A 27,813-nucleotide genomic window follows, 5' to 3' on the forward strand; every position below is an offset into this window, starting at 1 on the left:
TCTAGTCCAACTGTCTTCCTATCACCAATACTATCCACTAAGCTATTAAATCATATCTCGTAGCACCATGTTCAGGCGCTTCTTGAATGCTGTTGTCCAACTCAGCCTTTAAAAACATGAAGAAGTTTTATTTAATGTTGCATCTATTACTATACCACGTAGGAAAATGCTTGTACTAAAGAAGTTGAATACAAAGACTGTTCCAAGGAGCATGCAATCAATACCTATTTTATTTTAATTAAAAACAAAACAAAAACAAACAAACAAACAAAAAACATAAGGCAATGTAGTTTACACAACTGCTGCCTTGTCATTTGTCTCCCAGGCTGAACTCATGGTAATTCTTGCTTTAATGCCTTTTACTTACCATAGCTGAACTACTCTTTTTAGGCCACTTCTCCAATCTTCCAGATACTATTTACTTAGCACACTGACACATTTTCAGTAATTCCTCCCGAACTTAGTTTATCACCTTTCTCTCTACAGTACATTTCTAGTTCTAGCATATTTGTACCTCACTGAAATTTCATGATGTTTATGTTCTAACCCAGAAACAATTACTTACACATTTAATAAATACAAGGTGACAAAACATATTTCTATATACTGTTTGAATAGTGAAGTACACGGTCAATTATTACATTCTACCTGAAGCGATGTACACTTTCTAGCAGTTTATCTTAACTTTGATTATCTGTTTGAACAGATGTATTTTAGAGTGCTAAGGAAGAAAGTGCAAGAGTTCAGAATTTTCAAGAGCAAATCAGATTTAGTTGGCAATTCAGAGTATTTTTGTCATCCTGTGCACTTTGCTAGCAATGGTGTGTTAAATTAATTTCTAGTGTACTTCAGAGCAAATGTTAGTGCAATTATTCTGCCTGCTAAAAGCTTCTCATGGTTCATGCCAAGTTTTGCCATGGTATTTTATCACATGACAGCATTTAGAGAGCTGCACATGATTAAATTCTATTATGTCAGTGAAGATGCAAAACAGCTCCACACAGCTGGCATCACACAGGTATGTGGGCAAAATTCACCAAAACAAAAACAATATGTAAAATAACTATAAGATTTTTCAGGACAGAGTTTGAACTAAAAAGCCATTCTCTCCAACAAAATAGTGGCGGAGCAGTATCACGACTAAGAACCCAGTTGATGTCATGTCAATAAATGGATAGGAACAGAAAAATCAAAGAAAAGTCAGGAAAAACAGAAACTGAAAGCCAGCATCAAACATGCTCCCAAAGGATCACCATGAGCAAAAGGATCACTGTTACTCCCTCCTCACTTGCTGACCAGAATTAACAAAAGCAAATAATCATTAATTATTCCTGTAAGGATTGCATCAGCAATCTCCAGAGCAAAAGAAGCAGTCTAACTGGTAGGGACATTTTAAAGAAATACAAAGTGTCTAAGCAACCTGAATTACATTTAAAGCAACAAAGTTGTAAGTACGGTTTTGGGAAACTGTGTTCTATACTAGCTCAGGTCCCAACAAACCACGAGATCATGTCTCAGGAAGCCCACCTGTAGATACAGATACACTCTGCATTTGTATTAATAATGCTGTCAGAGGCAGAGGCTTCTACTGACGTCTACCCCGTGATAGCGATGGGGAAAATAAATCCAGCCAGGTTACTGAAAAATAAGAATAAAAAGCTTTAGCAACAGGGAAGGAATGAAATTATGTGGTGACTGATCCTTTCACTAATCCTTTGGTAAGAAATACCACATACAACAAATGTAAAACTTGAAATTTAACTTCTGTTAACAGTTAGATAGTCTGTGCTTGTTCGTTTTTTTGTTGCGTGTAACAAAAAACTTTGCATCTGACAAAGTGTATAAACAGTCTCAGAAGGCTGATCTTCATATTATCTAGCAAGACACTGCATGAATTGTCACAGCTTTCTATTACATCAGGCCAGCATTATACCTACTCAGACAATATTTCAAATAAAAAAATCCTGAAAGCTTGGAGAAATATTCAGTAGACCAATTTCCAATGGCAAATTCAAATATTCTTTAAGACTTGTTTCTGCAGCAATGAGATGGTGTGATGTTATTGCCTTGATCAGCCTCAAAATCAATATGGAAATCTATTATAATTTTTCACATTTATAAATGCATACAAAAGTCAAACTAATACAACAGTTGTTGTATTGGCCTAGAGTAACAGATTACTTTTGTGTTTCTAATAAACAAATAAAGTCCTTGGAAAATATGCATGTAACATCAGCAAAATGTTTGTGAATCTTTCATTCATTTGGCTTATTACAGACCTGTTTATTCATTGCCATTAATTCAGTCCCACTAACACTTACATGAACATCCAAGGGTAAATAAATGCTTCTCTGCACACAATTTGATCTCCATTTCAAGAAAAAGCAAGGTTAACAAACCATTACCATTAGTCAACAGATGCTGTCTTGCACTCTTTCTCCTCAGCAAATCATGCACAGTCCTTAGAGATGTACAGATTAAGAGATGAACAGATTAAACCAAGAAATTTGGGCAGTACGCAGAGGTATCAAGGTGATTTGACTACAGAAAGAATTGTAATGCTAATTAAGAAGAGGAAATAGTCAATTATCAACTGGAAAATTTTACTGCCAACCTAAAAAATCCCTGAGTTAAACCAGACAGCCAACCTTAGTTTCATAAATTAAGGCAAATTTTGTAGCTGAAAGTTTAAAAGTTTTTTTGTTGTTGTTTTTAATATATTGCAGAAAAATGTCCAACGAATCTTTGTTACAGTTTGAGCTTCTATATTGCCTCCCTCCTCCAGAAGAACCTATAACACTGGTGAGCAGATGCTCACACAGTTTCTTCCTAAATTCACAGACAACTTGAGCTGAATGGACAAATAAAACCTCCAAAAGAACACAAAGCTCATTAGTACCAGCAGATATTGCAACACACATGCAGAAAGGGCAGAGGAAGGGGCTTGTCACAAGACTTGTGGCAGGACAGGATCTCACACCAGGCCTGACAAGTGACAGTGCCCACTCACCGATAACCCACATCCCATTCCAAAGAAGGATGAGGATTCAAAGCAAACACTCATTCTAAATGAAAGGAAGTTGTGAAAAGGTGGTAAGCTGCTCGTCTCCTACAGTGTAGTTTTTGTGCTGCCTCTTTACTCGAACTGTAAGTACAAGAATTTACAACACCAAGGTGAATGCATTTAGTCTGCAGCTGAATATTAAAGAAAAAAAAAATCTATTTTCAGATGCACAGCATGCTCACTAAACATTGCAATGCTGTGAAGCAGCTGTTCTCTAAGTGGCCTTCCTCTAAAGAGAACATTATGTTCTATTCTGCATGAGCTCAGAGAATCCAGGATTTTTGCCCCTGCTAAAAACCACATGCATGTAGACCCCTTCCAGGCTATGATGCTTAACGTATCCTGAAATGACTTCCAAGAGCATTCTTTCGAAATCCTTTGGTTAACATGAATGTTTCAGCCAGGAATGGACTTTTCTGGATCTTACTGACAGACTTTTACTAAAAACTATACCGACTCATTTTTCCAGCCTCTAGGAATATTGCATGCAACTGACTTTTTTTCTTTAAGAACCTCACTCCAGGATCATTATTAAAAACTATTGCCAGAATTGGGAATAATTGCACATATAATGCCTTTCCAAAAATACCAATATTAGATTACCACTGTGCCCAGTGAGTAAAAAAATTATAATCCTAGTAAAATAGTTAGAAAAACATGCTTAGGAGTATTACAGCAACCTTACAATGTTATTGAAATCTGATCACAACTTCATCTGAAAGCTACCCCATCACTTCCAAATCATACCATTTGTTCTCACCAACCTACACAATTTTCATGTCAATTTCAGAATATTTACTCAAGCTCCAGCTCAGAATTTTGCTGCCATGTACATGTCAACTTTCACTTGTTTGACAGAATAAGTATAGAACAAATTAGATGCATCTTACATGTGTATGACAGCAAATTGTCCCAGTTGTGCAGTAAATAGTATTATCTTGCAATCAAGTACAGGGTTTTAAAAATATATTGACAGTATTCGCAAAGTTTCAACACAACTTCTTCCACTGGGAATAAACAGTAGCTGTTATTACTGTTTTAAGAAAAAGAGGGTATGTGAAAGGCAAAAAAAAAAAAAAAAAAAAAAGGATAACCTTTTTCTGTTTTGTATGGCATCTGCATTGGTAGTGATGTGACAGCTACATGAGCCAAATCACAGACAGAAAAAAAAAGTCCTAAAAGGACCATCTTAAATGAAGATCAATATTAAATTAAAATTCATATTAATTTCCTCCCTACCTTTATGGCCATGCAGGAACAGAGTCAGGCATCAGCCTGATTTCCCCTTCACAACACAAAATCTAATTCCGACTACACGTAGACTATTGGGAGTCACACAGCTTTGAATGAGAAACGTTCCCTTTCCTAAAGGCTGCATGTCATCAGTATTTGAGACTCCCACAGACAACACAAGTACTTGTAAGCAAGGGACAGGTAATGTTGTCCTTGCACAGCTAAGAATCCTGCAAAGAAAACACCACTAAAATAAATTAATAGTTTAGTTTACTCAAAACTCCTGTATTTACAGACTTGTCTGCCACTTAGAGAAAATGCTGCAAGTTAGTTCCTATGGCGATCAGTAGTGTCATTAATCTGACAGGATCACAGTCATCACAGTTCATTAGTTCATCCTTTTAAGGTAAGATTTTAACAACTGTGCTGTTGATAATCTGCAGTTATTTTTGTATCTGGTTCGGTTCATTAACTTGGGGAAAGACCCTCAAGGTCCATTTCTCAACTGCAAATCGGGTAGAGCATCACATACCTTCCTTTGCCTGGCGTTCTGGGGGTGCAGGGCACTGAGGAATACTGCTAGCACCTCATCTTCTGAAGCATGCCTGGCCAGCACCTCCCACTGAGAACAATGGTACTTGCTGGCTGCTGAGAGCTTTTGAAAATCTGGCACTGAAACATTCAGGAACGTTGCATCACTCTTTTCGAATTGGAACTTCAAAGTCACTTACATGACACAGGCTTTACATTTCCTTCCAAAAAACGTGTATTTTCACTGAGCAAGCTTGCATTAGCTCTCCTGTGAGTACAAATCCAGTGAGTACAAACCATTGGCAGCTTTCCTGCACATCAGCCCAGGCAAGGTGACCCCCGGAAGAGAAAAGAGCACTAACCTCGTTCACTTGTGATCGTATGGACCTGTGCCTTTCCTCCTGTATAGAGAGCAACTGCTGAGCAAGAGTTCCCAGGTGACGAGCACCCCCACCACACACTTTTCCAGTGAAGACACGGACGACCTGTCTTGGATTTCCATGGTTCTTTCAAGACATTTTACAGGACCAAAATTTCAGGTCCATAAAGTATCATATTTAATGTCAGTTCACATCTGCTGCACAGCTTACATAGATAATTTCAACCAACTGTTATCACTCATAAAGAAAGGTTACCTTACAAAGCAGAAATAAAATATACCAGTAAAAATAAACTAAACTGAAGGCAAAAATTATTTAACCTTGTTGGCACAGTGGAAGAAATATTACATAGGCAGCTAAATATGGCACCATGCCTCAAGGCTCAGACAGAGGCATTCCTCTTGCTGAAAGCAATATTGTTTTAACTCATTTGCTAAGAGGAAAGGGAGGGATGCTTTGTCTTAGCATTCACTGGTTGTTTATTGCCACACCTGTGGACATGAAACAGCCTAATGAGGACATGTGAATAAAGGAGCTGCACATTTGCCTTCTTCATTTTTCAACAGAAATTTAGTGTTAGATGTCAGTGCAACACTGAGGTCTTTCAACACTAGTATTACTACTTTTTTAATCCTGAGACACTTTTAACATCTGTCCTGGTTTCAGTTAGGACAGTTATTTTTCCTTCTAGTAGCTGGTAGGGTGCTATGTTTTGGATTAGGATGAGAAGAGTGCTGATAACATGCTGATGTTTTAATTGTTGCAGAGCAATGCTTACACTAAGCCAAGGACTTTTCAGCTTCTCACTCTGTCCTGCCAGCGGGCAGGCTGGGGGTGCAGCAAGAGCTGGGAGGGGACAGACCCAGGACAGCTGACCCAAACTGGCCAAAGGGGTATTCCACGGCATCTGACGTCATGCTAAACAATATATAGGGGTGGCTAGCCGGGGTGGGGAGGCCGGCTGCTCGGGGTTGGGCTGGGCATCGGTCAGCAGGTGGTGAGCAATTGCATTGTGCATCACTTGTTTGTACATATTATTATTATTATCATTATTATTCTCTATCTTAATAAACTGTCTTTATCTCAACTGACAGGCTTCACTTTCCCGTTTCTCTCCCCCATCCCAGAGAGGGAGGGGGGAGGGTGAGCGAACGGCTGTGTGGTGTTTAGCTGCCAGCCGGGTTAAACCACAACAACATCAAATCTGTGACACAACACTTATTTTCACAAAGAAAATATTCTTGGTATTAACAAGAGATTGGCATTAGAAAACGGATGCTAAGAAAAACAGAATATCAATAGCTTAACTCTCAGGTTTGCCACTGGCTTCAACAAATTTAGGACTCATTTTCTAAAGTGATGAGAAAACCACAGACAGGTTGATGATAAATAAACCTTAGCACACTAATCAGAAGGATGAACTTTGATTTTTCAAAAAAATGCAAAATGTAGGTAACTGTAGAAGAACTTTATACAAAAGCTTACAGCCAACATTTATTTAGATTCCTTGGAAAAATACTGTCGTTTGGTTCAATTTTTCTTACATAATTCCGAGCAACTGGTAAATGTGCTAAGAAATTGTGCAGATTATCCTTATTCAAATGTTTTGGGAGAAGTCAATAAAACCAGAAAATCCCTGCATAACCTCAAGCTTATGAAAAAAAAAAAAAAAAAAAAGGAAGTTTAAGCAAAAAGTAAACTAAATGTACTTCGGAAAAATACCCGTAAATAAACAGATGAGGATAAGCAAGAACACCCCAGTTCGTAAAGGCATCCAAGGGTTTTCCCAGAACACAACAATGTGCACATGGGCTTCACAGAAATGTCTGCTCTGGTCTGCACACGTGGAAGCATTTGAGAAGCAGGTCTTAACTGCCTGCTGGAGTTACCCGTCCCATGTGATAACGCATCTTCTGAAATCTTGGCATCTCCTTATCAGAGAAATACTGCCGCACAATGTACTTGAACCAACACTAACAGGGATCAGAAAACCCTTGAACATGGGATTAGGAGCCAAGGTTGAAGCAGCTTTAGAACAGAAACAGCACTGGGAGAGTTGATCTGAGAAGTGCAAGCCTCAAGAGTGGAAGGAATTGGCAAGTAATACCAAGAACTACACCAACATACAGGCAAGGCAGCAATGGTATTAAGCAAGAGCAAAAGGTAGGCTGAGTAGATGGGAAAAAAATCTTAAAGAGTGAGAATCAATATAGGGAATTATTCCTAAGGGAAACAGTGGAAGCGCTTTTGCGTGGGTATTTTATGAGCGACTGGGCATACCACCAACAAATGTACTGCAGGAAAGAATCAGACAATGGCAAGGAAATGGATTAAACGTGTTACTAAGACAATTTCCAGATCTGATTTCTGTGAAGAGAAGACCATGACCTCAACACTGAATCTGTGGTGTTACCCTGCACTGTCCTGTACAGGCCCCAAGCCCCTCACTGGAAGGGGTATGGTCTTGAGATAGACCACACCAAAGACCAAAAGGGATCTGGGAGTGCCTCTTCATTGTTATTTCTGTATTCACGATGGGTCAACTTATGGCCACAGATTGTGTAAGACAGAATTCACTAGGGATACTGAGGAGCAGAAAATTGAGACACAGAATAAAGCTTTTGGTGAAAACAAGAGGTCTGAACTTGATTAAAAGAAAAAAAAAAAAAACAAAAACACACAACTCAGAGGAACAGAACATTTGAAGACACATATGGGGGAGAGTGACTCTCTTCCAAAGACAGATGGCAGCAATGGAAACACTGAAAATGGCTGGTTGGCCAAACTGCTTTTCCATATTTGCCTCATGCTTTCCAGTTCACTCCAGTTCACTGAAGCACAGCAGAAGTGTCAGCAGCTTTTCCCCGCAGAACGTTCCCACAACTGTAACAAGCAACAAGCACAGAGAAAATTTGAGCACCTATCTGCATCTGATCAGGTCACAGGCACTCCATGTATCTACCATTGGCACTTCCATATCAGAACAGCTATTTCAGATGCTGCTCCGGGAGGGAAAACAAAAAAAACAAAAAAAAAAAAAAAAAAAAGCCAAAGGTTCCCTTTCATCATTGACTAGTAGGAGCCGGCCACAAAATCCAAATAAAGAGGAGTTTAGCAAACAGAGAAATGGTCTATTCAGGGGACTAGCCCACTGTAAACACAGACACTGTCCAATTAAAACATCCTTCCCCTCTCGTAACAATGATTTGTCCCCTCATGGGATGATTTGTCCCCTCATGGGACACCTTCGTGTGCTGAATTTACCAGCCCCTCCTTGCAGCATCAGAGGAAATTGAGAACGCTTATTAACTTGGCAGTCAAGCCAGGAGACATGCACAGCTGACGTGATAAAACAGGACTCAGAGATTCAGCTCTCATCTCATGGCTGCAATGCTGTCAGCATTCTAGGACAGCTTTATACTAGCACCACGCACAACAAGGCCCTCTCCTTCTGCCTGATGGTTCCTGCAAGCTTAACAGTAACTTACTGAATATACAACATCTCTGTTAACACCAGTTCCTTGATGAGAGATAATTCTCAAGCATCTATTTAATCAGTGTTTTGTCATCTCTTTACTGGAATGTTCCCGAAATTCACCTATCCCTTGAGCTAGCGCCGGCTGGGTTACTGCACAGCTGGACATTGAAGACATTCATCGGACAGAAGTGTGCTCGCTGCCCTCTGAAGATGGGAGAACAAACAGACCAAGGAGTCGTCTAACCAGGGACCTGTTAACACAGGTGGACAACAGCAGATGCCAAGGGAGTATTAAAAAATGGGGAGGGTGTGAAGCGACAATTCCTTCACATAGTCTACCACCATAGGGAATTTGAATGGAGGTTGTGTTTGTAGTAGTTTTTGATGTAATTTTCTTTTGCTAGTTTGTTCAGTAGTTTCTTGAATTCACAAGAGCTTTAGCACACTCTGACATGCATCAGTTTTCCTAAGCTACCTGCAATGTACAAAAAAGCATCTGCTTACCTAAACCTTTCTACTGTTAATTTGAAATTCTGTAAGTCTTGTATTGGAAGAGATTGTTCACAATCTCTGCCTACTCCTGTTCCTTATTTCACTAATCATAATCTACTTAAGGTGTCCACCAGCTGGGACACTCAGTATCAAAATCCAACACAGTCTCACTGAATTGTCACAATCACTGAAAAGCAGTTATGAACAAAGGGAAAAAAATACCGAGTTAAATACTGAGAAAATAGAGACTTCTAAATTTGATCCTTTTTCAAAGGAACAAAGTTTTGCTCCATAGATCTTCTAGGAAAGCTGAAAGATTAGATTTCAAGAATATAAGACCTTGGAGAAGCTTCATATATTTTCTTATGGCCATTACTTCAGCAGAAAAACTACAGTAGTTTAGTTTTGCTCTTATAGTTCTAGAAATATAACTGGACACAAACATACAATCTAATAAATTAAACATGCACAGTTTGGATTTGGATTTGGCAAATTAATCCACTTCTGCGATCAAGCAGAATTTGAATATGGATCATTCTCAAAAGCATTGGCAAGACTTCCTTTTCAGTATCCTGAACACTTAGCTCACTACCTTTCCATATACCGCCAAAGAACTCAGACATGAATGCCAGGAGTTCTGATGGAGGTTCTAAGAGCTATCAGACCCGCCTCCCATACATTCATTTCAGCATTAGTTAGTGAGACAATGCGATAAATTCTGCTATCAATAAGGTAACACATTAACCAGCTGTTTATTTTACCACCTGTCACTAAACACCTCCAGGTCATCTGCTCAAGCAAATGCAGAATATAGCCTAAAGCTTCAGCTAAATAAATCTGTTGCACACTTGTATACCTTTTTAGCATTATTTTTAACCTATTGCCCAAAACAATGAAAAGGATTCCAAAGCCTCTCTACAGAGGAACATAACAGTGCACAACCCTCTAAATTTAATGCTGTTGTTCCTAAAGGAGGTAATAAATATCAAATGAATAGGAGAGCTGTGACTATGCCACCAGCATGGATTGTCATTTAAATCCTTTCCAATTATAAGAACAATGAGAGCATATGCCTGGAAAGGACTTTGGGGAGTGATATACTCTTAACCTCCCACAGCTACTTGGTCAAGGGCCCTCCAGGGAGCTGGGCAAGGGGTAGGACAATGCGATAAGCAGGTTAGCTTCCAACATGCCCTGCAGCTTTAGAGAGGACGATGCTGTGTTACCAACCGCACACTGCACCCAGCAATACTGAGTAGCAGGGCATAAACGCTTCCAAGCCTGTGTGAATGAGAAATTACAGACAGCCCTTATTCCAGAAATATACTTGGCTGATCTTCAGCAATACCAACTGAAAAAGGAAAACACTGGTCTCCACTTTAGCAGACTGGGAAAACTTGACTGTATAAAACAGACTTTCAAGTATTGCCTGTGCAACTTGCACTTAGCAAAAAAAGAAACTCAAACAGACACTTCATATAATTTCCTTGCCCTGCCATTTTTAATACCTTCCTTACAGTCCCAGCAAAGCACCTTGTATCTATCTGCAAAATTTACTTCTAAGGTTTTAAGTTAAAAAATTCTTGAAATTAATCACAAGCCTAGGGGCATTATTAGATCAGGCTTATATCTATGTAATATTCTGCATTAAAAAGGAAGACTTCACTAAAACACATTTTTCTTTCCTTTCTCTCCATTCAGTAAAAGTGGATATTGGAAAAAGGTACCTTATTTCTAGCCTGGATTTATTCCATACCACAAACGTTAAATTAAGTAACAGAAGGATTTAGGAGATTTACTGTTTCTGCATGGGTATATATGGACGCATCTCCAGAACACAGAGTGCAGTGGGGAAGACTTAGGAAGACATGCAGCAATCTTCTTATCTTTCAGAGACCAAGGAAGGAGGAACTCTATTACTCTCATTGGTTTTGCTCTTCAAATTCCTGTAAATGTTTAAATATTTATGAATTTTCCATAAGACTGCATTTTATTAATGCTTGTGCATGACACAACATTTCACACAAACAATTATATGAAGAACCGGGACAGGCTAATATGGACTAGAACAAATCTATCCTCCACAAGAATGAAACATGTTTTCCTTCTACAGATGGTTCAGGGGCACTTGGATACCAACCCGCCTCTTTTTGTCAATAAGAGGATCACTGAGTATAAATCAAGTTTGATAAGCAGCACTATACACCTCTGTATTCCACTACCATTGGCAATGGTATGTCCCTTAACTAAACACCCTTCCCATCTCAGCTTTACTAACAGAGAACTTCAGCCATCGTTTTCACAGGATGGTTATGTTCAGTTCATACAAGTCATACTGACACTTTTACTGGCGACTGGGGAAGGATGACTCTTTTAGCTGAAAAAATACACTGGGCTCATGTAAGCAGATCCAGTATATACATCTACTGAGCAGTTTCAGCAAAATTTTGACTAAAAGATAATACATATTTAGTCAGCTGAAACAGATTGCAATTATCATATTTTCGGTCTCCTGTTGTACTCCAGTCTTCCACCCCTTCCTCAGGGCAACAAAGTCACCAGGGAACTGGTCTAGCTCCTGCTGTACAGGAATGTACAACTGTATCCCTGTGGGCTTTGGTGGTTACACAGATGGGAGACAGCAAGAGAAAAAATAGCGTATTTTGCTTTGCATACCATGTTGCTTGGGGAGGCTCTGGCAAATGTATTTTAGATACGGCAGACAAAGTTTGGCTTGTCCATAGTTAAACCTCAACTGTTCAGTGAAGTACTACAACAGTGATATAGGAAGTGGAAACCAAGACAAAAAAAACCCACACACACACAAAAAAAAAAAAAAAGAAAGAAAAAAAAAAAGGGTAAAGCAGACTCAAGTACTTTGCTCCTGAAAACAATTTCACATTGATTGCTCAATAGCAATGTTTGAACTGGAATGTCTCTGCTTGGTCTTAGGCTCCCATTTTGGCAGGGTGTGTTACCTTGTTTTCTCCTCTAGCATTTCTGTGAGATACAGGCTGCAGGTTGTTTGAGCAGTGTTAGGACATCTAAGTCTACCATGTCTCCTATAGCTACTCCTGTTGTAAAAATAAAGATGCACTTCTAAGAGATCATTCAGCTGATGCACCTCAGGATAATCTGAATCATGCCTTAGAAACTTCTCTCCACTGACTCTGTGAATATTGAGGTTACCAGCTCTGCAGGGCATAGCAGATGTCTACATTCAGTCCCTTTCAGAGACAGGTAGGAATCTTCTCAACTCACTTCAGCCAGAAATACAGAGGCTGGTCTCGCTGGGGGCAATAGAGAGAGAAGCAGGTTACAGAGCACCACTGAACTCCATGGAGCAGCCCATAGGCACTGCAGCTCCCCTGGGCTGAAGCACCAAACAGGAGAGGAGTAACATTTGAAAGCGTCTTTTGGGCCCTGCTTGAAAACAAACAAAAAACAGCAGAAGGCTAATAATAAAAAAATCACATTGTATTCCAGGCACACAACTAGATGATATAAGATACTTGCACTTCTAGAACTGACATACGAGACTCACGGAACCATAACAATATGACTAAAGTGCTTCCGATTTGAAATAGCCTGTAATTTTATGAAACCTTATTTAGGAGCATATTTCCTTGATGGAAATTGCATACTTAATTACTTTAGAGAATTCCTTCATAAGTATTTCCTCCATTTCTGGAAGACGTGTATTTTCCATACCCGTATGTGTTTTTGCTGTTCTCATTAACATCTCCCCAGTTAGGCCAATTTGAGAGCCACAGAAAATCCCTCATTTGCAAATACTTAGTAAAGAATGGCTAGAAGGTGAAACTTTAATTTCTTTAAGAGGCTTCAAGCCTAGAGAGGGCTGTGAGCAAATTCCCTTCCGATTACAATTCTGAGACGTTGCAAATAAGGCAATGATCAAACACTGGAACAAGGAAGAGAAAGAAACAGGCGGTAATAATGCAACAAGCTGGAGAGAAAAACGAGCTACTGGGGACTGCTGAAATTGCCTATCACTTACAGCTACTACGTGAGTCAAAAAAAGATTTGAAAACCAAGAAATGATTATTAGATCTGCAAAATACACCAAACTAGGAGTTGTTGCTAGCATGAGGAAGGACTTACAGGACATAAAAAGCAAACTAATCTTGACAAATCAGAGAAGTCTGAAGGAAATACAAAATAAAAAAAAGATAATACGGATTTTAAATTAGTATCAGAATTCCCTATTAGACACATCAATGGACAAAGAGGTAGTGGGGGACATTTTCAGAGGGATACTGTGATTCTGCAAGAATTCTTCTTTCAAAAGAGTAAAGAAAGTCTGTATGCAAATTCTAAATATCTTTTTAAGAAGTTAAAATGCAAACAGGCGGACCATGTTATAAAAGAGAGGAAACTATTGTTCTAACGATCCTTTCCAATCATAAAATCCCTCTGTCTCTTAACGGCTAATATTTTTCAAACTCATGAGAAGCAGTAATTTCTAATGAGGTGCTTTTCAAGATTAGTTTTCAATTTCTGCTATCTTCTTGGAGGCATATCTAAGAGATGTTGCTATATACTTCCGCGGTAAGCACCGCAGACAAGATAAAAAGGTTTCTGTGATGGTATTTCTAAAAAATTACACCTTTGAGCAAGGAGAAGTTTGAGAAAAATCATTCAGTTGGTAAACATGGGAAAAACCCTGGATTCTCCTCTACAGTCTCAGCTATGGCTATCACAAGAGAATAACTACTGCAAAAGAGATTTCCTTCATCCAAGTCCTAGAGCATATGCCAAAATGCCTAAACTCCTGATTAGATGATTACAAACCAACCATGGAATAAAGTTTGGGGCTATCAGAGAACACAGCTTTTGCACTCTTACCATTCTTTACAAATGCATAACACAACCTAAATCCTTCTTTCTGCCACCCTGCTCCCTTTGACTATTGAGTAACAGGCTCTCAGTTTCCAGCCATAAGTCACCATCAGCTAAGGGATCCAGCACACGTCATCCATCTTTCTTCTCCTTTCTTCAAACACCACCTGGACCAGCATCAACTCTTCAATACCTGAGGGTGACGGAGCGCTGGAACAGGCTGCCCAGCAGGGTTGTGGAGTCTCCTTCTCTGGAGACATTCAAAACCTGCCTGGACGTGTTCCTGTGTGACCTGATCAAGGTACTCTCCTCCTGGCAGGGGGATTGGACTAGATGATCTTTCAAGATCCCTTCCCAATCCCTAACATTCAGTGATTTTGTGTAATCCCTTCCCTTGACTGGCTAGCAATGCCATGCCAGATGCACCCCAGAGTACGGGTGGCTCTCCTAGCCACCAAAGCACACTGCTGGCTCATGTTCAGCTGGCTGTCAATGAAAACCCCCGGAACCCTTTCTGCGGGGCTGCTCTCCAGCATCTTGTCCCCCAGCCTGTATATATAGCCAGGGTTTCCCCTTCCCAGGTGCAGAATCCGACACAATGTGCTGAATGGGAAATGCTGGGGAGATTCAGGGTCTGATTCAGAGGACAGAGGTGACCACTCTTTCCTGCTACCTACCCCTTCATCAGCAAAGCTATCTTAAATTTTCAAGCAGCTCAATTAATATAGAACACCTCCTCAAACTTTTCTTCTGCCTAAAGAGTGAAGTAAAAAGCCCTACTAAAGCATACCATCTGGGTAACACAGCATATAGGAAACTAAGTTTACACAGATGGGACATATCTCACCCTCCCTTATGTCTCTATCAACACACCAGCTTTGCAAATCTGCCATAAATAAAAACAAAATTGACAACACATTATGTCTGAGGCCAGCAGGGCTGTGTACGCCTAGCATGTACTTGGCAGAGTCTGGATTGTTCTCTCCACTTTTAACAAACAACTCACTTATAAATGGAAAACTTGCTAATGTTCAAGTATTTTGCTATGTTCAAATGTCAGGAGGATTGTATTCAACTGAGTCTCCTAAAGGGATCAACTAAATCACCATCAAATTCATAGAGATGAAGCTGTAGGTTGCTTAAGACCTAGCAGGACTTGACACAGCCTTCTTATGAGCCACAATAGGGACAACACAGATCCGGAACATTTTCTATTAATTCTCTACCAACATGTGGAAATAACATTTTAAAGATGTTTATTTTCACCAGTTACATTAGGTGAAGAATATAGCTGAACACTACAGCTGAACACATATGGAAATGCTTAAGAAGCAGCTCCATTTTCTGTCCAAGAAGTTTCTAGACAAACACAATAAACTATGCTACACACATGGCAACTCAATGTACTACACAAAACCAACCAAAACAAAACTAAAGTTTGTTTTCTTAAAAAAGAAACTTCATTTATGTTGTAGGAGGAGTATATGAGAGAGGAGGGATTATTCTGTACCTATTTCAGATAAGAGAATAAGGTACAAAGACAAGACATACTACCAACTCGGATCGTATCTTCATCTAGCAAGTATCGCATCTTGCACAGTAGTTAGCAGTCGATGGCTAAGGAAGAGAACTGGGCAACTATATTGCCCAACACATTTCCTGAGCCTGCAACAAAGTGTGCCTTAAGATCTCCACATGCCAGGTCTTCTGCCTTGGTATGAAACAGACTTTGTGGATCATTCTTCCAAGAACATGTCCAACATTTTCATGCAAACTATTAGCACTAGAGTATTGTTTCAAAATCTGATGCATTTTATTTATCATGCAAAGTACTTCTTTTTGCTTCTTTTGAACTTCCTACTTCCATTTGCTGTACCTACTTTTTGTTACAGAATGAGAAAGTGTTAAACAGCACAGGTCTTACAAGACTCCTACACGACTCCAACCTCTATCCACTGTAACAATTATTACTGCCACATGTTTTCTCACCAATCAACATTTAACCAAAGAGTATTCTTTCTTACTCCAAGACATTAAGCTTGCCTTAAGAAGCTGTGGCGAAGGACCCTGTCTGAAATTGTTTGAAAATCCAAGGATATCACAGATACTGGAACATCCTAATTCAGACGTTTGATGAGCCTTTCAAGTTCTTTGATTTGTCAAGTGCAACCTCCTTTTAAAAAGACATGTTGACTCCTCCATGTTCATATAAATTTTATCATATGCCCAATAATTCTAATTTATATTATTAGGTCAATGTTTCTGCACAGGAGAAAGCCAGATTTCTCAGTCTGCAGTTCCCCAAGCTCCCTGGAAGTCCTTTCCAAGTTGTCATCATACCAGCCCTACCTATTCTCTATTAGGGTTGAGGATGCTTCAAGTGAAAGGTTGCACACAAGTGTTAATAACTCATCAGTTCCTCTCTTGAGTCCCTCCTGGGCTGCAACATCATCTGGCTCCTGCAGTTCATTATTTCTCACAGCTTTCTTAAATTTGCTAGAGTTCATTTTGAGATCTGTCTGGATTAATTTTGAACATTTTGAGTTCTCGTGCCACACAGGTGCCACAAAACTCATATATTTCTTTCTGTTCCTCCTTATCCAAGTGATTCTTTCACAACATAGTTTTTAAGGGTTTTTACAAACCTTCAGAAAAACTTTTATATTCCCAAAATATTTTGAAAAGAACTGATACTTTTTATACTTTCTAAAAGCTCTTCCTCTAAGTTTTTGGCCTTCCAAAGTGTTTGTTCTTTTCTATCATCCTCACTTGGTTATGACTTCAGCTTTTGGAAGGTTGCCCCTAACTCTATAGCTTTTCTTCCCTGCTGTTTCACATCACAGCTTTTCTCTCTGTCAACTGGCTTTTGATAGGGCTGGGGCATTTGCTCTTCAGTATAGTGTTTTTAAATAATCTTCACGCTGCTACTACAAACATCTCATCTTTTTCACTGCTTCTTTCAGTTTCTTTTTAACAAGCTTCCTCATTCTTGGTTTGGATTAATTCTGCAAGGATGTGTAAGTACTCTTGTGTTCACACTTACAGGGGGCCGCTGGTAGTAAAATTTTGCGCCAGGTTCTTCACAATTCTTAGGAGAAAGTCAAAAGTATCTTCCTCTTTCTAGATTCCCTGACCAGAGGTTTCCCAAAGGTGTCATTCATGATGTGTAAGAGGACTGGGGTGCCAGTTTTCTTCTATTGTGTTTCCTACTTTAAAGCTACATACTTCGTATTAGTCTATAATTTTCTGATCTGAAAGTCTGCAAAATTCCTAATATTTGGGATTCTATTATAACACAGTTATTTTCCTGATTTGATCTTCAGCTTTAAGACACCACAGCCTTTCTCCATGGGTTTGAAACCCTTTGTCATTTTTATGTAACCTATAACTTGATATCAGGTGTTCCAAATGACATTTTTCTTCCATCAACCTTCTTATTGCCCTATTTAACAATTTGACATAAAAAACAAACTTCTTAGGTCATCTACCTCATTTCTGAAGATTTCAGAGTCTGCCTAGAAATGCATACATGTCTGGTCCAATTTTTTATTTTTTCATGTCATATCAATGCTAATCTAAAAGGAGAAAAAAAGGTTGGTCATATGGTGAAAATTTTCAGTGACAAAGCATACATGGCAGGCATAAGTTTTTATATGATAAGAAAAATGAACCAGAAAGCTGATTTTCCACTAGTCATTATTGACAGTAGACAAACCCTATAATAATTCAGCCAGCAATCCCAGGGGGAGGAGGGATATCTTGTGTCTTGTTTCTGGGGTTAACTTTAAACTGTTTCTGAAATATATACATGAAGACGACAATGTACTTTAAAAACCTTTTATATTTATTATAATTTTAGCGTGTCCCTGAAGCTATATGCTAAAATACACGAGAACAGACATGACCATCAGTGATTCTTAAATCTCTTGAAAGAAAAAACAAACAAACAAACAAAAAGTAATTTATTATAAAGAGCTAAATTGAAGTCTGGAGGCAAAGAAAGCCAATAAAATATCTAGAGAAAGGGTCCATCTCATGGTCTCAGTAACTTAGATACTGAAAGAGAAGAACATACGTAGTTACACACTGCTGTCAGATTTTGTTTCCTACATCCAAAACCTGATGGCCTGCCACTCTTGAAAAAATTAGATTTCAGTTTAGTCTTTAGTTTATCATGTTGATTTTTCCCTGTTCATTCTACAGAAAATGTGAAAACTATTAATTACTCAAGAAAGATCATTAGTATTAGCTATTATTCATCATCTAAGTACAGAAATGTTTCCATTACTCCAGTTACATCATCCTTATAACATATATAAGAAAGATTAATCCACAGGACACAAGGAGTTCTGCTCATATCAAGAGATTAAAAATAGTTGCTCTCTTTGGAAGTTCAAAAATCAAATGCATTACCAAACGAAACATTTGATCTAGAACCCTGAAGAAAAGCAAAAACTGACAGTACCTTGCAAGTGGTTTACTTTCAGTGCTCACTGAAAGATAATTTACAACAGTTACTTAACCTTAACTAACTCTTCCTGTTGGGCTTCATGTTGATACTGCTCATGTTTGGGGCCCCCAAAACAGCACATCAGCAGGAAAAGAAGCAATAACTGAAAAACAAAGTCATACTTGGGGAAAGATTTCCAGACACCTGCTATGCTACTAATATTGCTTTTTAATGAAGTAGAAAATGAGCAACTTAGAAAAAAAATGGATGCTGTAAAATGTTACAGATAAAATTTTTAGGTCAAGGGCTAAATCCTCACAGAAAGAAAGAAAAGACAGTCACCAGAGAGCGAGCAAAAAGCATCACCACTAATAGTAACCCACACTGGTAAAACAGAAAAAAATGACTGTGCAGTGAGTTATAAGGGGATTTAAGCATCAGTAAGTATTTAAGTGCTGTTCTTCATTTAGCTGACCCCTCCGTTATCCTACCTGAAGTTACTAAGTTACTAAGTTACTAAGTTTACTAAGTTACTAAAGTTACTGAAGTTACTAAGGTTATATGGACAAGTACCTCCTTATGATACTTAATCACTTGAAAGATCACAGAAGAGAAAATGAAAGCGATGACAGATTTCCAGTTACCAAACTATACTTCACACCATATTTTAAATCTGTTTGAGTAACAAGTACTGCTTCTTGGTCTAAATTACACTGAAGAAGCTGCAGAATCTGTTATTTTTTCTGCATTGATTCATCCCTAGGAGAAAAACTATGGGCCACACAAAAAAACTATGCAAAATCCCAGGCAAACCAGGCCCACCACTCTCTATGGCCTTTCTTGTATGACACTAGTCCTAGGACAGACCTTTTGTCAAGTCCCTGAAATGTAGCTGCATGTACAGGACATGAACAACCATAGAACCAAACCATACACTCTGCACAGACTTCTCTTGTTAAAAATTTCAGTTGTGTGTTTTGTTTACAATTTTCACTTACAAAAAAACCTACTGGTATAATATCAAGTACCAAAGAAGACAAATTAACAAAAAAATAAAGAAACACTCACTGCACCGTGAGAACAGGTTTAAGAGGGAGGGGAAATGTATACATCATCTTCCAGAGTAAGTTGAAGGAATTTTCAATGCTTGGGACAATATGGCCCAAGGGAAATGGTAATGGGAAAGAAAGAAATTCTTTCACCTCCGGGTTGAAATCCAAGTCAGGCTGGTAGTAGCCAAGAACCATTAGCTTAACATCTGCTAGCTGTTTGGCAACCCACATGAAGTGAGTTATATTCCTTAGTGTCCACATCACAGTCCCACTAATTGGCACCACGATGGCAATCTAAACAGAGAGGTTAAAGACTGAACATACTGCAAGCATGAGCTACAAGGTTAGTCAACTTCAGTTTTGAATACATATGTGATAAATTACACATTTGGTGTATGTAACTCCATCTAATTGCCCCACCATCCTGTCCTGCCCTCAGAACAAAGTCATAAATCCAAACAAGCCAACAAACTGTCAGCATTCCCTTGTCAAGCACACAGTTTCTGAATTAGTAAGACACATTATTAAGTTCACTACTATTCAAAGTGCAACTGCTTAAATTTCAAGCAAAATACCGCAATACCATACAGCATAAAGTTAAGTATGAGCTAAAGTGTTAAATAGATACCAATATCCATTAAAATTATTTTTCTTAATAACATCTTTTAACTCAGAAATGCACAATCTCACTCAAAATGCAGTAATGATACAGTCTCATAAATCCCAAGCAGCAAGGCTCTTTTCTTCATCTTTCCTTCTGCAGTTTCCTAACAAAGAATAAGTGCAAAGGCTCAAAGCTGACCTTAGAACAAGATCCATTAGCTTTGTGAAAATCATCCTTTGTACTGCCCTACGGTAAAACATTCAGGCCTGAAGAAAAAAAAAGGGGGGGGGGATCATCAGATCATCTAAATGTGTCAGCACAAAAACCAGCTTAAACTATGAAGGAAGAAGTCTTCTGTGTTGCAGTTTAGAAACTGTTCCTGATGTTTAAACATCACTTCAGTTTAAAGAATTGCTTATCATGGGAACATGATGAAAGCTACTGAGCATGAAGGGAGAAAAAAATGAAGCCAAAAGAATCTTTGCCAGAACTCTACCAGAATACAGAATCACAAAGTAAGCTCATCTAGGATGGACCTCTGGAGGTTTCCAGTCCGATCCCCTACTCAAAGGAAGGCCAACTTCAAAGACAGATGAAGTTGCCCAAGGATATTTTAGATGAAAGCACAATCCACATATAAAGAAATTGCTCCTGCTAGCTGAATACCCCTTCCATTTACTACTGCTCTTGAAAGATCCACATTCTAAGCAGTTTTGAGAGAAGTAATAATGGTTACCTGCTATTAAGAACAGTGATCAACTGAAAAGGAAACCAATCTAATCTTCATATCCATTACTACCAACATTTGGAGAACTTAGCTTGGTAGAATGCATACTTAAGCACAGGAGACTGTCTGACAGAGCCTGGAAAGAATACGCCTCCCAAAACCCATGTTTTACATTACGTTGGAAAGGTATGCTCAGACCTCATAAAAAAATGCAGGCAGTGACAAAAGGCCAGCCTGCAGGAAAACAAACGGCCCCCAGTAAGTCTGCATTCCACAGCCATGTCGAAAGAGATTGATTTTTTTTTTTCTTCTTGTGCAAGAAGCAGAGTTAACATCGTTAACGTGCAGAGAATCTGATAGTATGTAAGTAGCCTTAGAGCTGAACAGTCTGCTTCTCCTAACACAGTTAGTAGGTTCTCCTAACCACTGCCAGGCTTACCTCTCCTCTGACAAAGCCTGACTGATTTAAATTCTGTGAAGAGATGCTGCCAGTTCTTTGGAGCTGCACACACTCTCCAAGGATTTTGTGTTCTTTTGCAAGAGCTTGGTGGACCAAGGAATCTGCCTCATATAGCAAGACTTTTCCTTCCCCAGAGTCACAATATCACTGCCTGGCCTACCACCTGGTTCAGGCAACAAGGATGCAACCTTTTTTTCCTGTCACTGAGTGCTAAGCCTCCAAGGTAGACCTTTCCTTACTCTCTTTTATAACATTTAGATGTAAGAATAGGGCTGCAACACATTTTTTAGGTGCCAGACAAATTCCTTTCCATCGGAGACGTTACTACTAACTTCTTTTCACATCCTATCACTGCAAGTACTTATATTGACTCTTGAGGTGGGATCTGCTGTGCTGACGTCTAAAAGAGAATTAAGGGAGATGGAAACGACTGCCAGGAATGTAACACAAACTGGAAGGAACCAGGCCAGCACCACAAAGACAGATATTGCAACTGTTCTGCCTTTGGCTGCATTCAGCCCACCAAGCTGCCAGTTCAGGATGCACTGAAGTAAATCTTCAGAACTAATTCATGATGCTGTACGATGTTTAGTCCCATGATAAGGTCAAAGTAAAGATCGTAATCAAATGATGTACTACTTTATCAAACAGCTCTAATGTTCGCTCCCATGCAGATACCAAATGAGCCTTGATACTCAAATAAATGTTTTCTCACTAAACCAAGTATAGAAATAATACCAAACGCATGAGTTTCCTGAGAGTAATTCTCCCCTGTTTGGAAAACAGGAGGGGTCCAAGAAAGAAATCCTTCTCTGCAGGGAGGGAGGCAGGAAGGAAGGAAACATGAATTACATACACCTCTGGATAAGTTTCCCTTTAAAAAAAAAAAAAAAAAAAAGGAAGGAAATTAAAGTTAACTAAAAAAGAGTATGTTTAGCATCACTGAACAAGCTGGGAAAAAACTAGGTAATCCTGCTTAAAGATAATGCTGCCTCCTCCTGTCACTGTTAGGCTTTCCACATTCATTACAACAGGGAGAGTTGAAAGGTCCGTTTTTCACTCTTTCATTTGAAGCGACACTTTGAAGTTACCTACACATCAGAGTCACTATTTGCTGGTCACCTCTCCCATATGTCATCTTATGCTCTTTAGTAATAGGGCTATTAAAAACCATGTGTTTTCACTTTTTTTTTTTTAATAAAAAAAAGGATAACTTATAACTGAGCAGAGACAAAGGCTCTGTTGATAAAACAACATGTGGATTAAATCTGAAAGGAGAAAGAAAGCTGTTCTATTAAACTGACAATCCTGCACAGAGGGCTTATATCTAAATTGGTGTAATAAATCAATAGGAAAGATTTCTTTGGCTGAAACAACCATTTATTTAGGCAAGGAACAAGAGTATTTTTATATTGCTCTGGACACAGCACACAAAAGGGCTTCTTTGGTTTGTTCTTGTTTTTGCCCTCCCTTCCCCCCCTTTTTTTATTGCCAAAGTTTTGCATTTGCTTTGCTTAAAAATATTTACATTTTGGGACATAAACTTATGACAAATTGGACAGGTAGCACCACTCAGCTCTTAGCTACTGGAAAAGTAAAAAAGTGCTCACTCCATTTACCTTATTACATTAGGCAAAGGACTGGCCTAAACTTATGCTTTCCCTTCACTACGTTCCTGTTCTGTGTTTTCACAAGCACGGGTTCTATTTTGTTTTTCAAATTCTATTAGAAGAAGCTTTTTAATTCTTACTTAAGAAGGAAACACTCTTCAGTTGTTGCTACCTACCCATGTCAGGAAGCAGTTTCTCCCACGTCTGCTGAGACCAACAGAATATCCTGCCACGTCAGAGTCCTTACACAGACACTAAGCACAGGGAGGTGCTCAAGAAACTACGATCACCATCCTCAAAATACTGCCCAGAAATATGCATTCGGTCTCCACATGCCAAAGCTGTTGCAGAGGCATACTGAAAAACAAGGAGGACTTGGCAGAACATTTTAAGTACGACACTGATTGTAACTATAGAAGGGACCAAGAACTGCAACCATCTCTTTTAGTTAAAATCAGATGGTACCTGGAACTGATTTGAGAGCTAAAGCAGAGATGACACTAGCATCTACATTTGATACACACATGAAGATGGCATTGGCTACCCCATGCAAACATGTTACCACACAACTCCAGCTAGTGTTCAAAGAATGACAAAGACCAAAACATAAATCATCATAAACTGTCAGTTCTACGGAAATGTTCTGTGAGAAAACATTTGTAGGAGATGCTACTCAACACTGGAGAAACGTATTTCATTCCAGTGTGCTGGAGCTTCTCTTCAGCACATTTTTTAGATGTCATTAGCTGCAAGATTAATATTATTTTTTAGAATACCAAAACTTTATGCATGGTAAAACACGGGAGGGCATCTACACGTGGCATGGAGTAATAACACTGAGGGGATGAAGACTTTGGCTGATCCTTCTATCTTTCAAAATGTTCCTAATATCATTTACAGAAATCACAGGAGATGGACTTCTTCAAAACCATTAAAAATACATTCCTCAGCCCCACAGATGAAAATACTTTAGGCTCCCTAACTGTTATTTTCCGCCAGAGAAGTCCTTATTTATTCTCTTTCACCTTAAATTCCATTTGCCAGTCAAGCAAATAAAAGATTCCTCCAAACTTCAGCTTACACAGTTACTTGGGCACCATGCCCGGCTGCTGGACAAGCCAGCCCACCTGCCTGCCCTGTTCCCAGCTCACCAAAACGATCCCAGGGGCAGCGTGGCAGCCCCGGGGCCAGGTCTGGGCTGCCCACCCGCCCGGACCTGCTGCCTTTGCCCAGAGAAGCTGCTACTGCCACCGGCCCGCCAGAGGTGGAGCGCGATCATGAGCACCTGGATCCCAAGTGCACAAGTTCCGTGCCAGCACATAGGCTGACCGCTGGAGGCACGAGCTGTTGCGCCCTAAAGGCAACACCAGAGACACGCCACCCAGGGTGCCTGCTCTCATCTCGCATTTTGTCCTCCGCACAAAGCAGCTACCGACAGACTAAAGCTTGGTAACTAACTGTACGTACAGAAGATCCGGTCTTAAAGAATATTAGCAATTACAAACTTCTTGCAGTTGACAGTCTCAAACAAAGGAAAAAGTGACTTCCTAAAGCTACCCATCCATGACTTTACTGCAAGAGCAAGCTCCTGCTGCTCATCTCATGCTGATCAACTGTGATGTGGTCTGCACAAGTGCTCCTTGCCATGCATCTGCAGCCACGCACATGGGCCATATTGCAGCTCTGCTCCTGCTGCCCCCTCCTCTACCATTTACACAGGACGGACACTGAGGACTCCTGGGAAGGAGCTTCTCAGCTTTCCACCCTTAATCCAAGCAATCATTCTTTGCCAACAAGGCTTACAAGGAGACACACTAGTGGGACAGAAAGGGCAAATGCAAGAGAAGATAAAAATTAGGGAAAGTAAAAGATGGCCTGGCAAGCAGTGCATTTTTCTTACTGTTCTACCTTAATTTTGGGAAGTGGATATTAGAGTTCATGGAAGCACTACATAGTCATTCAGGATACCAAACAAAGTACAATCTTCTATCTACAGCAAAAATAGCACCTTGATAAACTCTCTGGCTGTCAGTGTCTACCATCTCTAAGGCACAGCTGCTACCTCTGCGAGGTGAAGCCAAGCTCTTGGCAGATAGACCTGCCAGTCCCAGCTGGGAGGAACTTGTCCCAGTATGGAGATAGTCAGCCAGCCAGAGGACTGGTTTCTGGCCGTAGCTGTCACTACCCTATTCCATGACCGTAAGCAAATCACAACCCCACACGCTGCCTCTTCTGTGGCACAGGAGCACTGCTGAGTGTCTACGTAGAACCCAGCCAGCAGCAGAAATGCTAAGACAGAATAGGGAATGGAAAGGCTAAGTAAAGCAATATATTAAAGCTGAGGTTTGTGCGCAGTAGGCACCGTTCCAGCATAATAACTATGCACTTCAGTTTAGCCAAGCCTATCCAGTGTGGGTATGATTCAGTGCTGATTGCTCAAAAAAATGTTTCAAGTTACACCGGTTTGGTATGCTTTTTTAAAAGTAAAACAAGGTATGTTTTGAGCAAAGCTAAGATTCTGTTTATGTTTACAGACAATCTGACTCCTGCACATAAAGAATGTTGCTCCCTGGACAAAAACTAAAAGCATCAAGAAAAGTCAGAACTAATGCAAATAATCTGGCTCTATAATCTTGCCAGAATAGAAGAAGCACCAAAACACTTGAGCAATAATCATTGTCTTAAATTCAAATTCCCTGACTCCTGCTTTGTTCAATATATATTAAAATAAAATAAAATAAAATAAAATAAAATAAAATAAAATAAAAACTTCAGATTTCAAAGAACATTTATATATATTGACAAATTGTCCCAAGGTAAAAATCATTATGCTCTTTATTACGGAAGGAAAGTGAAATAAGACACAGTAAGCAATTTGTCAGAGGCACAGCAGGAACTCATGTAAGGGCTGTAATCAAAATCCAAGAGTTTCTGAAGCAACTTATTGTTTCTAAAGGATTTTTTTAAGATGGCAGCTATACAAAAAAAGTTCTCAAAAGAACATACATTTAGGATCAAGATAGTTTATGGGGCAAAGGTCATGAGAAAAACAAGCTAAATGAATTAATCCACTGTTGGAAGACTACAATGAATTATCTAATAGATTGCTGCTATCTTCGATATACAGTGCTAGCATTAAATCAGCCTACAGTATAGTCATTTTTGCATTGCATCACAAGATAGCGTAGCATATAAAGTAAACCGTCTCAGGCTTCAAACTCTTTCCTCTGGAGCAGTAAGTAACATTTCCACCAGTACTTCTTTTCCTCCAAAGAGGATGTGGTGAATGCTGTCCGACAGCATGAGTCTTGCCATGCGTTATTCAAGAGTGCCCTCTAACGAAGCTGCAGCTGTATTTCAGAACACATACACAGGAGATTAGAAAAACCCAAAATGAGACTTTCCAGAAATTTCTCATTAAACTCCAAACTTTGCTTTCAGTCGAACAAAAGGGGAAAACAGGTGGTACACAGTGACTGGTGGACTGCTGCTGCACAGACACTTTATATTGTGCAAGCCCTCATTGAGGTAAATACATCAGTAGGCAGGAGAACTAAAGAGAAAGATCGAAAAATTGAGAGTTCTCCCTTTCTGACTGAAGAAAGGATACTGAATTAGATGCGACTCCAGATGTAAGACTACAACTTAAAGATAAATTGAGTTCCACACAATCTGCTTTATCTCTAAGGATCTGCTCAATCTTTACAAAAATAGCTGAATATCATGAACGAAGTTCACAAATCAAAATTGAATCCTCATAAAACTATTCCCTATTACATTGCAGTACTATAAAAATATTGCTTATTTGAAAGGATGTCTTCATTTAATAGTGGTTGCACAAACTACAACGATGAAACAAAACCTGCTAGAAGTTTGTACAACAGTTATTTTGTTTACTGTCGAGTTCACTGTCACCTACCTACACAAACACATGCACTAGCAAAACATCCTGTGAACAAAAGGTGCTTGTAATACTTTCAGAAGCAAACTTCACGCAGAAAAGCTGACACCCATCCACTGAACAGAAATTAACCTTAATAATCTCACTGTCGACTTGTTATAACGGGACTGTACCACTCACAGGTCTGCCCCTAACTACCTGCAGAGGGCATAGCTTCTTGGTGTGGGGGCAGCGCAGTCACAGCAGCCTAAGCAATCGCCTCCCTCTCCCTCCCACCCCATTCCACAGCAATGCACACCCCACTCAGCCATCCCCCAAACACCCACGCAGAAGGAGGAAGAGATGAACAAAGTAGTAAGCATTAAAACTGATCATTTTCTAAGCCTGGATAAAATGGGCTAGCAAGGGGTTTGAGCTCCTTACGTTGTATTGCCAGATGTGTGCCTTGCCCCCGTATCATCGAAAGCCTTTGGACAGACTCAGGTCTGGAGACTTGGCAAACTCACCCCGACGGCCAGCGACCCGACCCTGCTATCTGCTGGGTGACGTCTGGGATGCCAGTGCTGTGCAGCCCTGCAAGGAAGCAAACGGGCCTGCTGTTAGTACAGCGAGCGTTTTGTACACACACCTGTGCTCCACTGAAGCACTCGTATCTAAGCGAGCACTTATGCACCCAGTTAAGTGCTACTTTGCGAAGACCGGGATTCAAGCAAACACTAAGTGTTTTCTTGAAATAGGACCTTAGATACTTGCCGATGTTTTTACTTCTTGCTAAACATCTTTACTATAACTTTAAGATCATGTGGCTAAGAACCACAACAGACTAGAAAGAACTCCACACAGATGTTATAAAATGTTACCTGGAGACCCATTGTCCCAATCCAGTCACAGTGTCCACTTTAAAACAATGAGATCTCCCTTCCCCATTCATCTGAATCACCTACTGGCAACAACAGCTTACAAAAAAAAAA

The 27,813-nt window shown here is 39.6% G+C and overlaps 1 protein-coding gene across 13 annotated transcripts in view; it reads right to left on the reverse strand.

Moving 5' to 3' along the window:
• The window catches only part of EXD3 (exonuclease 3'-5' domain containing 3), a 297,653-nt gene that overhangs the window by 260,749 nt on the left and 9,091 nt on the right, over positions 1-27,813 (reverse strand). For 12 of the 13 annotated variants that reach the window (XR_004755034.1, XM_035341982.1, XM_035341980.1 and 9 more), the window contains one exon: positions 27,349-27,415. The gene's annotated coding sequence lies outside the window, so the exon portion shown is untranslated. Of the gene's footprint in view, positions 1-27,265; positions 27,416-27,813 lie in introns of those variants that run through there. The other variant, XM_035341975.1, reaches the window with a different exon arrangement.

This window comes from Oxyura jamaicensis, chromosome 17 (genome assembly GCF_011077185.1).
Source record: "Oxyura jamaicensis isolate SHBP4307 breed ruddy duck chromosome 17, BPBGC_Ojam_1.0, whole genome shotgun sequence".
Lineage (NCBI taxonomy): Eukaryota > Metazoa > Chordata > Aves > Anseriformes > Anatidae > Oxyura > Oxyura jamaicensis.